This window comes from Artemia sp. Qi Xiang Cuo, chromosome 2, assembly GCF_049724085.1.
Source record: "Artemia sp. Qi Xiang Cuo chromosome 2, ASM4972408v1, whole genome shotgun sequence".
NCBI classification, from domain to species: domain Eukaryota; kingdom Metazoa; phylum Arthropoda; class Branchiopoda; order Anostraca; family Artemiidae; genus Artemia; species Artemia sp. Qi Xiang Cuo.
The window spans coordinates 38,025,857-38,038,027 of record NC_142795.1 but is presented as its reverse complement, the minus strand read 5'-3'; positions in this window follow the sequence as shown (position 1 = coordinate 38,038,027).

Here is a 12,171-nt window from a genome sequence, read left to right as displayed (position 1 = left end):
TCACCCTAACCTGTAGCTGCAGTGACGACAACTCTTGTACAGTTTTTTCACCCTCGCGATCACTGGGGGGGGGGGCCTTCCCACGGCCGGCTCCCGGGGGGTGGGGGGGGGTACCGCCCGCGGCCGGCCGGCATTCGACCCCGCGGCCCTGGGGGGGGACCCCACCTTTAAATTCACTATAATGTTCAACTGTGCTAGTTCATGTTCCAAGTGCTTTTTTTCCAGTGTTGTTTTTTCAAGTGCTCATGTTTTGTAGAGAAAAGTGTGTGTTTGCTACTAATGTAAATAAAGTGTTGCTGTTGTTGATGGACAAAGTGTTTTTAAGTTGACAATAAGTGTTGCTCTTCATGCACAAAAAAGTGTTTTTAAAGACAATAAGTGTCATTTTTATCATTGCAGTTCATTTTGAACAAATAGAGTTTTCATGCAGTGTTGAAATAAATACTGCCATGAAATATTGTCAACTGTTCTTGTTGAACATAAAGTGTTATTCATATCGTTGCAGTTCACGTTGAACAAATAGTTTTCATGCAGTGTCGAAATAAATGCTGACATGAAATATTGTTGTTTTTCTTGTTGAACAAGTGTTATTCATATCATTGCAGTTCACGTTGAACAAATATTTACTTTCATGGTGCCGAAATAAATGCTACCGTGAAATATTGTTTTTTTGTTGTTGTTAGCAAATACTAGATAAATATATGGGAAAATTATTACTACTTATTCATTGGACACGTATGATTTACAGTTAGTTATAGTCCTACTGTTGTCAACAGCAGCAGCAGCAGCAAACATGTATCAACTTAAAATACCCTTCAGGTCGTTTCTGTGTGGTCCCTCAATGTCAGGGAAAACAACACTTTTAACTAGAATAATTCAAAATTGCGATAAAATGTTTTTGGAAAAGCCGAAAAAAATCTACTATTGCTATAGTATTTGGCAGGAGTCCTATTATCAAATAAAAGCTATTGCCACAACCATTCCAGTAAAATTCTCAGGAGGGCTAAATGTTTTCAATAGTATTGATTCGAACTCGTGGCTGATTATTGAAGATATGACTAAATCCACTGAACAGTTCTCAAAGGGAATGCAAAAATTCTTCACCGTTCGCTCCCACCATGAACACATTTCCATAAACCTAATTTTACATAATCTGCTTCATCAGAGTACATGTATGCGAACCTTTGCTTTTACTTGCTCCGTATATATTATATATCGAGTTGTTCGTAACTCTAGCTCACCCAAAACTCTCAATAAACAAATATACTCTAGCTCCCCTAAAGTTCTGTTGTCAGCGTGCACTCAGGCAACTAGCAAGCCTTACGGTTACATTTTGCTGGATCTTAATCAGAGCACGCCCGAGGATCTACGTATAGTCACCGACTTTTTCAACAATTAAATTACAGTATATCTTCCGGTGAACAGTAGAAAAGGCTATTAGTTGCAATTATAACACTGAAGAAACTACACGAACAACGGCATTTATGTTCCATTTCAAGCACTTCAAAACCCTTGCTTAGGAAGACCATACTCAAACATGGTGTTGACAATGATTTCATTAATCTAATATCTGAACTTTGTTTAAATTTAACTGAGGGCGATGTTCAACTGCCAGAAGGTGTTAGACAACAGACAAAGCAGCATCGTTCCACTGTACGCGCCTTGGCTTGTAAAAACACGGCAAAAAATTTTAAAACAAAACGACTCCTTCAAGCGGGCGGTAGCTTTTTCACACTTTTACTGCCAATAATTGCTGGACTTGTAAACAGTTTTCTCTAGAGAATGGCTAAACCCTATAAATTGACACCATTTGAACTTGTCCTCTCGCCCGTCGAATTCATTAATGATGAGAATATTGCCGATGACAAAAAACTGATTTTACTTCAAGATGCATTGCGATGTGTGAATAAACATTAACCTTATCATCAGAGACCCACTGCCGCCGTCACCGCCACCGACTCTCCCACACTTAAAACACATCCTAAAGACTCATCAGCAGTGCAATCAAAGGAGATGTACTTGAATTTGATTCTATCGAAAATTGGAAACCTATTTACACTCTCTTTTAGAAAACAGAGTAAAAGAGTATGATCTTATCTCATGCTGGAAACTGCAGATGAACATCAAGTTCAAGTCGATAGCACAGGGACACGAATTATAATTCAGGGAAAAAGTTATAATCTAGTTGATTTAATTTGTGATATGGTTTGTGATTACGACGAATCGTAAAGGACTATTATCCTTTGACAATAATCTATACACCTTTCTAAGTGTATCAAACTTCCCCAAAAGTCTTATTGGCAATAAGATAATTTTAAAGAAACTAAGAGAATATAGTCCTCCTCCAACACCAATACCAACACCATTTAAAAAAGAAGAAGAAGATTCGGTATCTGAAAATACTAGTAGCACCACTGATTTTACAACACCTGTGGCTGCTAGTCAAAAGCGAAGACGAATTGATTCACCCTCCAGTGTGCAAAAGGGAGCGGTCATTACACTACATGCTTGCGTTCAAAATGGATGAAGTTCTGAAAGGTGTATATGAAAATATTGGTGAAGCGGGAATTTTAAGTTCTCCCACAACTCTTTCTAAAGCTGTAACTGACACCAGCACATTGAAAAAAGCAAAAGAGTATCAACAGAAAGAGCCAAGTTTCACACTACACCAGAATCACAGGCTTCGCAGCAAACAATATCGACAAACTAAAGCCTTTTTCCCTCTGCATATAATGCAAACGGATCTTTTAACTTTAGACGCAGTTCAACAGCGTCACAAGGCACCCTATTAATATATTCTGGTGGCAATCAGTATCTTTAGTCGCTATGCCTATGCCTATGCCATTCCACTGCGATCAAAGAGAGGTATTGAAGTTGCTCGTGCCATTGAAAGTATTCTTGAACAGGATTCGTATAGAAAAATTAAATCGGATCGTGGCAGTGAATTTGTTAATCCCCATGTGCAAAAGCTTCTTTTGAAATATAATACAACACTTTATCATAGTCACAGCCCGATAAAGGCTGCATTGGCTGAACGATTAATAAGAACGATTCGTCTATTAATTTCAAGATATTGTACACTGAAAAATACACCGGCTTTTATTCATGATTTAGATAAAATCATGCAGTTATACAACCATCGACCTCATCGATCGCTGTCCAACTCAAGCCCTCGGGATGTTCACTACAATGAAAATACATTCGATGCTTTTCTAAAGCAATACTCCAATGGTGAAAAAGAGAAAAAAAAAATGTGAAGAAGATTCAATGTTGGTTATACTGTTCGAATTAATAGAACCACCAATATTTTTGAAAAGGGGAATTATTTATGGAGCACAGAAGTTTTCAAAGTGTCCAAAATCCTGGACACCGAGCCCACGACATATCGACTGCGAGACACCAAAGATGATGAGATTCTTGGCGGTTTTTATGAATATGAACTGCAAAAAGTTAGAAACACTAGTGAAATGTATCAAATTGAAAAGATATTAAACAGTCGTACTCGTAGGGGCAAGAAACAGTTGCTTGTTCGCTGGCTAGGATACAACTCAGATTTTGATTCTTGGGTCAGTGCTGAAGATATCGGCAATGCCCAATGATTTCTATGTGACTTTTATGTCCAATGTTTCCGATCGTCTCTACGGTGACTTGAATAAAACAAGTGACTTTTGGACCAAACTCTCTCCCACCATCAAATTTGACGACAATGGAAAGTTTGAAGTGGCACTTGTCGACTGTATTCTCAAAAATACTTATGAAATCCTGAGAAAGGATCGTAAATATGAAATAAAAATTAGACCCTATGATTGGCCGCCACCACCATCCTCAAGTGATCAAGAACAAATTCAAAAAATGAATTGGATGGATTATCCATATATTGCATTACCATACGAGGAACTCACCAGTGTAAATGATTTATGCCGTTCCATTCATGAAAGAGTCTCCGATCTTAAAAAGGGAGCTTTTCATTTAAACTATTCAAATGAAAAGGATAAGATCTATATTATTTCACCTATTGCCAGCGAAAAGGTTATTCTCAATGATAATGTTAAGGATGTCCTTGACCTTAAGCTCAATATAATCGAAGGCAAAACTGCCGGAAACACTAATTTCATTTTCGCTGACTAGCCACCTGCATTTTCCAAAGACACTTGTATATTTCTCTACGCCTCATTTGAGGAAACATCTCGGGTTGGTAATTCAAATGTTCCCCTCCGACGAGTTCTTGAACGAAAAACCAATGAAGAATATATTCACCACTACAATATAAAGCATCTTCAATATATTCCCGTAAACACTTCCTATTTGGAACTCTGTCAGTTAACACTAAGAACCGAATTGGGTTATCCCATAGCAATTTCAAAAGGTTTGGCTGTAATTACATGTCATTTTCGTCCCATCGTTCAAAAGCAAGATGTCTAATAAAAAAGTGGTATTCATTTGTCCTGATATTGACTGCTATGTTAATACTCTTGGCCCAAGACAACGGGGCAATGGAATGGACTATTAAAAGGGTCACTCGTCAATGTCTGGCTATGGTCTTGGCAGTTGGTTTGCTAAGCTCTTTCGCTCTTCACTACCACTAGCCAGAAAATATATTGTACCGGCTGCGACAGGTTTTGCATCCTCCACGCTATATGATTGGGGCTCTGGCAAGGATTTTAACAAAAGTGCTTGCACGAGCACTGACCAGTTGACCATGCAAACCCTACGAGTTGTACGAGTTGACCATGCAAACCCTAGATCATGATTCGCAACTATTTGAAAATGGTATAACCGAAGATATGTTTGCTAAAACACACGGTATCATTGTTCTAGATTTGTCTGGCACACAGGGTATGAGTATAGTATGTACAGAGATTGTGCGTTTAGAGTGTACAATTACCGACCCAATGGCTGAGAGTATTACCCTAATCTCACTAAATCAATATGAAACCAATTGGGAAATCACTCCCGAAGGTAGTGTTCTACTAGACTTGGCACCATGAACAACAGTAAAATAATCAATGTATTTAATATGGTCCCCTACATGTCCCAGTACAAATCCATTTGTCTGCCCTGGTATTTTCTTTTAAAAATTCAAATTGCCAACAATACATTTATTGTTGTTAATAGCAGTCCGTCGACTGTGCTGACGGGTCATTGGCTGTGCCTCTTTCAAACAATGAAGACCATTGAATTTTTTGATACTCTTGGCCTACCCTTTACATTCTAAACACCACACATCAGCAACTATATAGAAAGCAGTGGGAAAACTATAATTCAAAATTAGAAAAGGGTTCAGGATCTAACGACTAAAAGCTGCGGCTTCCATGCACTACTATATTTTGTGCTCCAATGTCGTGGCTATACTTACAAGCAGTTTCTCCACATTTATAGTGACACTCCCCGTCTGAACGACTTTCTAGATGAAAATATATTCTCATACCTGGTCCGCATTTATTTCCGTGTCCAACTAGAATAGTACTTAAAAAATGTTTTTGAAGTCTTGTATTTATAACAGGTGATTATACAACAATGTCTTTCCATCTTTACTTTAGATTTTTTCTTCATCAGTTCATGGGCGATGGTCATGTACCAATAATACCGTTAAATCCTTTGGATTCACTTCATATTTATCTTGATTCACTGCAAAGTCAGGGTCACATTTTCTACAGTACAATGTATTTTTTTTTTTTGTTTCAATGTCACTTGACTCACTCACAGCTAAAACGAAACTGAGCGTCCTCGCTCCATAAATTCAAGGTGGAGGAATGGGGAAGAGAAGTAGCTCTGTGATGTTACTTCTTTCAAATAGCGGAGGTGGCATCTACATTGAATCTATTGGAAATATTTTCAAAAGTATATCCACAATATGATTCTGGTTTGTTCGTATTAATAAATCAATAAATTAACTATAAGCATTTGAATCACATTTTAAAAGTTTTATACAATAGTACAATGGGGGAGAATCACTCCTCATTATATTGTCAAGTGTTCCCCGACAAAAGAATATCCTGCGTTTAAGAGATAACTTGAGAAAATCATCATCCAAAATCAAATGTTTTTCCATAAACACTAGATTTGATCTAATTCTCTCTTTCTCAAATCTATTCATTTTTCAATCCTTTCACTCTGACTGCTGACTCTAGACTGAACCTGATTCGTTAGCCTAACCTAACCAGACAAGAAAGAAAACATTTTCGATTTCGAAACAATTTTATTGAATAATTACAACAACAACAATACTATGCATGTACAATTAGCGATAGAGTTTATTGTCTTCGATATGTTTCACCAATGCACTTAAAGCACATTGAAGTCTATTCACATGTGCTATATTAACTTTAGCGGTGAAACATTTTTGATCCTCCATTTTAAATTTGCTCAAGGATATCACATATCTTGCATATGCTTCATCCCATTCCAGACAAAGCCGTGATCCTTTTGTGATTTCCACCGCAGTGTTTGGTGCTCTTGTATTATTACCATCAACTCCACTATCAACTTATAAGAGGTCAAACATTCCACTCGTCATCATCAACACCCAAATATACATCCAAATGTGTAAAGTCAAAACCGTTCTTCTCACTCCTTTGAATGCTATTCACAGACTAATAAAACTATAGTAAAAATCTTTTCCCCATATTCCCTCCATCGTTACTACGAAAGCAACCCTCTGATTGGCTGAGAAGGAATAGGTATCCGACTCGCTGATTGGCTGAGAAGAAAGCACGTGATCTAACTGTTTCCCGTTATCGGATCAATAAAATTCCCAATCGATTACGCAATCAATTTCTTAAAAATCCACTTCCCACTCGATTACACAATCACGTTCTCGGAAGTCCACTTCCTCTTCGATTACGCAATCAAGTTCTCGGAAATTCACTTCCCCCTCGATTACGCAATCAAGTTCTCGGAAATCCACATCCTTTTCGATTACGTAATCAAGTTCTCGGAAATTCACTTCCCCCTCGAGTCCTAGATCAATAACATTGTTCCTGTTAGAATTCAACGCGCATGTTCAACCTTCGTCCCGGAGTTATTACACATAGAAACAACAAATAAATCGACCTTGGAAAAAGAGGTCATTAACCGATTACGCAATCTTTCTCCCTAGGGACTCTATGCCCATATTAGGTGTCCCGATCGGAGATACGTTCTTTTGATAACCGAATTATGTACTGTTCGGACCTTTATAATCATTTCTACTGGTGAGTCAAAGTCTTACTTCAAGAACCGTCCTAAACCTTGGTTTCAATTTCAACGAAAATTATACAATAATTCATTGAATACAATAAACGCTCATATCACTTTATACAACTCAAGAATTTAAATCAGAGTCCTTCCAGCTCAACTCAGAATCCTTTAATTCTTCAGCAGAAAACCTGACAAACTGAAAAAATGCTTTATTCTAACCATTGATTTAATTTTTTTTTCGACGTTTTGAAAATTAAACTATACAATTCAAAACTTACGAAGTTTTATTAACACGCAAATGGCGCAATATACTAGCCTTGAGAAGGTTTACAAACTACTATTTGTAATATTTTCAGTTCGTGTTAAGTTTGACTTGAGCATTCATTTTATTTTCTACTCGTTTCAAATTTTATTTATTCATCTATATCGGTATCTTATCTTTATGTTTGATATAGTTAGGTATAATTTCTGTTTTTTAATTTTAATTGAAAAACTTTTTTTCAGATTTTTTTTTTTGATTAATCAAGTAAATCAAATCTTCAAAATAAAATAAAAACAGTCTTCAAAATCAAAATAAAAAAACTGAATTTTTGTACCAATAGATACATCAAAAGAATCAAATTTTTATGCTGATTTCAAGTATGTAAGTTCCAGCAAGTTTAGTCTTACCCATTAAAAGCTACGCCCCTGAGAAAATTTGCCTTATTTTCGAAAAAAGGGGAAAACACCCCCTAAAAGTCATAGAACTTTAATGAAAATTCAGCGATTCAGCGTATCAGAAAACCCTACTATAGAAGTTTCAAGCTCCTATCTGCAAAAATGTGGAATTTTGTATTTTTTGCCAGAAGAAAGGTCACGGATGCGTGTTTGTTTGGGTTTTTTTTCAGGGGTGATCGTGTCGAACCAGTAGTCCTAGAATATCACGGGAGGGCTCATTCAAACGGAAATTAAAAGTTCTAGTGCTCTTTTTAAGTGACCAAAAAATGGAGGGTTACTAGGCCCCCTCTCACGCTCATTTTTTCCCCAAAGTCATCCGATCAAAATTTTGAGATACCCATTTTGTTCAGTTTGGTCGAAAAATACAATAACTATGTCTTTAAGGATATATTAATCTCCTCCCCAAGGTCCCCGGGGGAAGGTCTGCAAGTTATGAACTTTGCCCAATGTTTACATATAGTATTGGTTATTGGGAATTATACAGAAGTTTTCAGGGTGGATTTTTTTTTGGTAGTCGGGGGAGGGAATTCGGTTGTTACGTGGGAGGATCTTTCCATTTAGGAAGGGACATTAATACAAAGGGGGTGCAGGATTTCCCAGTATTATTTAAAAAAAGATCAGAAATTAAATAATAAAAAACTTTTTTTCAACTGAAAGTAAGGAGCAACATCAAAATTTAAAATGAACAGAAATTAATACGTATATGATTGGGTTCACCCCCTACTCATAACCTCGCTCTTTACGCTAAAGTTCTTTTGTGCTTTCATCAGAGCCATTTATTCTAATTACCGGCCTATGTAATTAAGGGGTGATTCTTAAAGAATTGAAACAAAACTTGAATTTAGCGTAAAGAGCGAGGTAGGGGGCGAACCCCCTAATATACGTAATAAAAATATACGAATATAGAAGTTCGTTAGGTAAGTTAATTTGTAAGTTACGTCAGAACAAAATTTCAAGGAAGCCATTTAGCCAAAAAGAAGTAAAATTAATATGCAAATTTCGTTTTGATTATTCATGTACGGTGAGCCAAAATAAAACCTGCATTAACTAAGAAGCGTTCAGAAATAAAATTTAAAAAAACTAATTTTTTTAACTGAAAGTAAGGAGCGACATTAAAACTTAAAACGAACAGAAATTAGTCCGTATATGAAAGGGGCTGCCCCCTTCTCAACCCCTTGGTCTTTACGCTAAAGTTTGACTCTGTCTCACAACTTTGTTTTTTAAAAAATAAACAACTTATAGCGTAAAGAGTGAGGGGTTGAGGATGGGGCAGCCCCTTTCATACACGGAATAATTTCTGATCGTTTTAAGTTTTAATGTCGCTCCTTACTTTCAGTTAAAAAAAACTTTTTTTTTTTATTTAATCTATAACACTAGAGACTAAAGGGATTAGATGATTCAGACACTTCTCAACTGTTAATCTAAGAGTTAAAATTTGGTTGACACATCCTCTCCCTCTTCTAATTCTAACTCATTTCAACTATCTTTAATAGAATAGCTGGCTCAAAATCTGATCCGCTACCAGGGAGGTGTCTGTGGGTTTTTGTGAAGGGCGAAGGTCGGGGTGGGTTGCCCTCCAACCATTTTTGGCCCTGAAAAGGGGATTATAACCTTCAATTTCTGATTGAATGAGCCCCTCCTAAGTTTCTGCGTCCACATCTTCCGTACGAAGTGGTTTGGTGAGTGGAGGGAGGGGGTAAATAAATAATTCATGGGAGGCCCATGTTTCTGCACTGAGGCAATGCTAATGCGCTGCCCTTTGGACAGAAGTATAGTATAGTGTATCTTGCTAACAAGATTTTGTAAAGTTTGACAACTTAGGCTACCTATAGCTGCAATATTTCAAAAAGAAAAAATTGTTGAAGAATGCTTAACAAAATTTCTAGTAAAATTTGGCTTGCTCTTCCACAAGATTTTGACGTACCTATCAATTTTAGATTCGATTTGAAAGCCAAACATGTACACTTACCGAATTTTTCTAAACCGTTTTTTGGACAGTGGTCGTCTATGAGATCCTTTGCAGTCCGATCCCTCAGGACCAGTAACAACGGTAGCCTCTAATCCTTTACCTGACGGTCGACACTCGAACTCCACCTCCTCTCCTTCTGCTAGGCTACGAAAACCATTCATCTTGATGGTACTCTGAAATGTTTGAATTACTATTTATTACAAATTTTATTTGTATTGAAAATAGTTTTCATTAAAAACAATCTTTACTGAAACGTCTTTACCTTCTACATGACATTAGTCTAGCTTTATTGAACTCCCGCCACTTTGTAACTATTAATTAAAAAAAAAAACTTTCCGAAAAATAAGTTTTTCAAAGAAAAGTGAAGGCCATTTTAAACTTAAGCTCAACAGATACAAATACCTTTTAAAATTCAAACTCAAAACGACCAGAAATTACTATTAAAGCATAAATTAAACCCAAAACGAACAGAAATTAAATAAACAATTATAGCAAAAACATAGAACAAGTAATAATATAAATGAATAAATAGATCTTAAAGCGAGTAATGCTTAGATTGAATATGAAAATCAAGCTTAAAATGAAAAAAAAAATTTCCTATTGAAGTATAAATGAAACTTAAAACGAACAGAAATTAAATAAACAATCAATGCAAACAACCATACAATAAATATTAATGTAAACTTTTAAATTAAATTGATAACGAGGGATACTTAAATTAAATATGCAAACCAATCTATAAACAAACAAAAAGCCCTACAAACAAGAACTTCGGTATGAACTCCTTCTCTCACTGTAAAAGCCTAAGACCTACTGCGTCATTGGCGCTTTGCTGAAAACCAATTTTATGACAAATATTTTTTTTTGTACTTAATATTGGAAATAAACATTAAAATTATAGTAACATTTTGAACTGATGAGCGTTCAGCAATTAATATCATTATGCATCAAATATTCATTTTAATTTATTAGCTCTTTTTAAAGTTGTTAAAGACGAATATAGTTTCACTACAAACAAGTGTTTGGATACCGCCTCCTTTTCTAACTGTAAATAAAAACCAAAAGTTTACTGCGTCATTGGCGTTTAACTGAAAACGAATTATATTACAAATATTTTCTTTTCCAGTTCTTACAGCATTGAAAACAATAATACAATTACAATGAGATAAATTCTTGAACTGATGGATCTTTGAACAATTAATATCATTAAACATCAAATATTCGGTTTGATGTTGTTTATACTTTCCAAGACTGTTAAAGACCCATATAGTTTTCAGTAAAGCGCCAATGATGCAGTAGGTTTCTGATTTTTAAATTGAGAGAAGGAGGTTATACACCAACTATTGTTTGTCGTGATTTTTGTTCGTTTCAAGCTTGATTTACATATTCAACTCAGGTTTCAGTTGTTTTAATATTTATTTATTAATTTACAGTAACATCTATTGTATTTTTTTTTGCACTTATTATTTATTTAATTTCTATTCGTTTTAAGTTTCATTCATACTTAAATAGGAATTTTTTTTTTTCGTTTTAAGCTTGAATTTCATATAAAATCTAAGGATTACTCTCTTTAAGATCAATTATTCATTTGTATTATTAATTGTTGTATGTTTTTGCTATTATTCTTTATATAATTTCTTTTCCTTTTGGTTTTCATTTATTCTTTATTAGTAATTTCTGGTCGTTTTGAGTTTGAATTTTAAAAGGTATTTGTATCTGTTGAGCTTAAGTTTAAAATGGCCTTTACTTTTCATTGAAAAACTGATTTTTCGGAAAGTATTTTTCAATTCATTTTCGTTCGTTTGGGATTGCAAAACATTTCAAGTTTTTAAAAATTCCTTATTTCAAAATCAAACTTTAAAAAAAAATCAAACATTCGTCAAAGTATCGAAAATGGTATCAAAATGAAAAAATTGGCTTGTGTGAACCTCGGAGTTTTTATTATCTGATGTTTTAACTATTTTTAACAAACTGACTATCTCAAATTTTTATCGAATGGATTTGGGGAAAAATGGCGTGGGGGGACTAATTAAGCTTCGGTCTCTTTTGACTCTTTAAAAGTGTACTAGAACTTTCTATTTTCAATCAAATGAGCCCTCTCTGAAGTTTATACGAGTATCTCTTCTATAAGAACCATATATATCCCCTGAGTATAACTTACAACGCCTGTCTCTGGGCCCTGGGGGGCTCTGTCGACCCTGGAGTTTTAATATCTGATGGTCGAACTATTTAACAAAAAGGTCACGTCAAATGTTTATCAGATGGGTTTATTCATTCGTCTGAAATGATATAAGGTTTGGCGTGAA